A 2,055-nucleotide genomic window follows, 5' to 3' on the forward strand; every position below is an offset into this window, starting at 1 on the left:
CTCCCCCCAGCTCATGCCTGCCCCCCACTCATCCATTTCACGAGGTCACCCCTCTCCCAGCTCATGCCCTCCCTCCAGCTCATGCCTGCCCCCAACTCATCCCCTCCCTGAGGTCACCCTTCCCCCAGCTTATGCCCTCCCCCCAGTTCGTCTGTCCCCCAACTTATCCCCTTCCTGAGCTTACCCCTCCCCCAGTTTGTGCCTTCCCTAGCTCATGCCTGCCCCCCAACTCATCCTCTCCCTGAGGTCACCCCTCCCCTAGCTTGTGCCTTTCCTAGCTCATGCCAGCCCCCCAACTCATCCTTTCCTTGAGGTCATCTCTCCCCCAGCTCACGCCTGTCCTCCAACTCATCCCCTCTCCTCAGCTCCTCCTTGCCCCCAGCAGGTCCTTCTCCCAGTTCATCCCTTCTTGTAATTCCTGGAGCTCAGACACTTCCTCTAGGTGGCCCTCTCCTCCAGCTAAACTCCCATCTTATCCTCTCCCTGCTTCCTGCTCTCACACAGCTAGTTGCCACAGAGCTTGTGCCCTCCCCCCAGCTCATCCCCTCCTCCCAGTGCATCCCTTACCCCCATCTCCTCCTCTTCCCACAGCTCCTCCTCTCCCCCAGCTCGTCCGGTCCTCCAGCTCCTCCCCTCCCTCAGCTCGTCCCCTCCCCCCAGTTCGTCTCTTCCCCCAGCTCACCCCTCCCCCCAGCTCGACCCCTCCCCTAGCTAGTCCCCTCCCCCAGCTAGTCCCTTCCTCCCAGCTTATACCCTCTGTCCATATAGTTTTCTACCCCAATTTTTTTCTTCTCCCATCTCATCCTCTACCCACAATTTACCCCTTTTCTAGCTCATGCCCTCCGCCTAGCTTGTCCCCTTCTCCAGGCAATGCGTTCCCTCCAACTCATCACATCCCAGCTTCTCCTCTTGCCCAGTTCAGGCCCTCCGAAGGGCTCATGCCCTCCCCCAAGCCGACCCCTCTCCGTAGCTCATCCCCTTGCCCCACATCTTCCCCTCCCTTCTGCTCATTCACTCCAGGCTCATGCGCATCCCAGAGTTCCACCCCAGCTCTTCCCCATCCCCTGCCCTAGTTCATGCGCCCCCTAGCTAGTCCGTGTCGCCAGCTCATGCCCTCCCCCAGGCTGCCCTCTCCCCCTGCTCATACTCTATCCACAGGTCCTCCTTAAGCCCTGCCCTACACACATCTCCCAAACTCCATCTTATGCCTTCCCAGCAATCCTCTCCCCCTGGTAGTCTCCTCCCCAGCCCATTCCCCCCCCCACTTCCCCCCAGCCAGCTCATTACCTCACCCAGTTCTTCCTTTCCAGAGCTCATGCCTGACCCCAGCTCAGCCCCTCCCCAGCTTACGCGCTCCTCCCAGCTCTTCCAGTAGCCCAGGTCATCCCCTCCTAAATTCATGCCCTCCTGCAGGCCCATCACCTCCCAGAGGTTCTCCCCTCATTACTGCAGGCGCCCCCATAGCTCACTCACACCCAAAGGAATGACAACAGCCCAGCTATGCTCGCCCCAAGCTCAGGCCCTCAGTCACCCCTGATCAGCTCCTGTGCTACCCAGCCGATTGACTTCCGCAGATCTTCCCCTGCCTGGCTGAGCCCCTCCGCTGAGCTAGGCTGCTCCCCCAGGTCCTCAGCTCTCTGGCTGAGCCCCTCCCCTGAGCTCCTCTGCTCCACCAAATCCTCCCCAGCCCAGCTAAGCACCTCCCCTGAGCTCTTCTGCTCCTCCAGGTTCAGACAGTCAGCTCAGCCCCTCCCCAGTCTAGCACAGCCCCTCTGCTGAGTTGTCTGCTCGCCCAGGTCCTCCCCTCCCCTCCCCGTCTGGGCTCCTACACAGAGCTGCTTTGCATCGTTCCCTCCATGCCCGGCTCAGCCCCTGACCTGACCTCTTCTGCTACTACAAGTCTTCCCCTCCGCAGCTCAGCTCTTCCACTAAACTTCACTGCTTCCCAGATCCTGCACTCCCCCACTCAGCTATTCCCCTGGGCGCTGCTGCTCTTCCAGGTCCACCAAGTCCAGCTCAGCCCCTCTCCTAAACTCCTCTGCTCCCCCAGATCCT

Source organism: Octodon degus, unplaced genomic scaffold (assembly GCF_000260255.1).
Source record: "Octodon degus isolate 3935 unplaced genomic scaffold, OctDeg1.0 scaffold00002, whole genome shotgun sequence".
NCBI classification, from domain to species: domain Eukaryota; kingdom Metazoa; phylum Chordata; class Mammalia; order Rodentia; family Octodontidae; genus Octodon; species Octodon degus.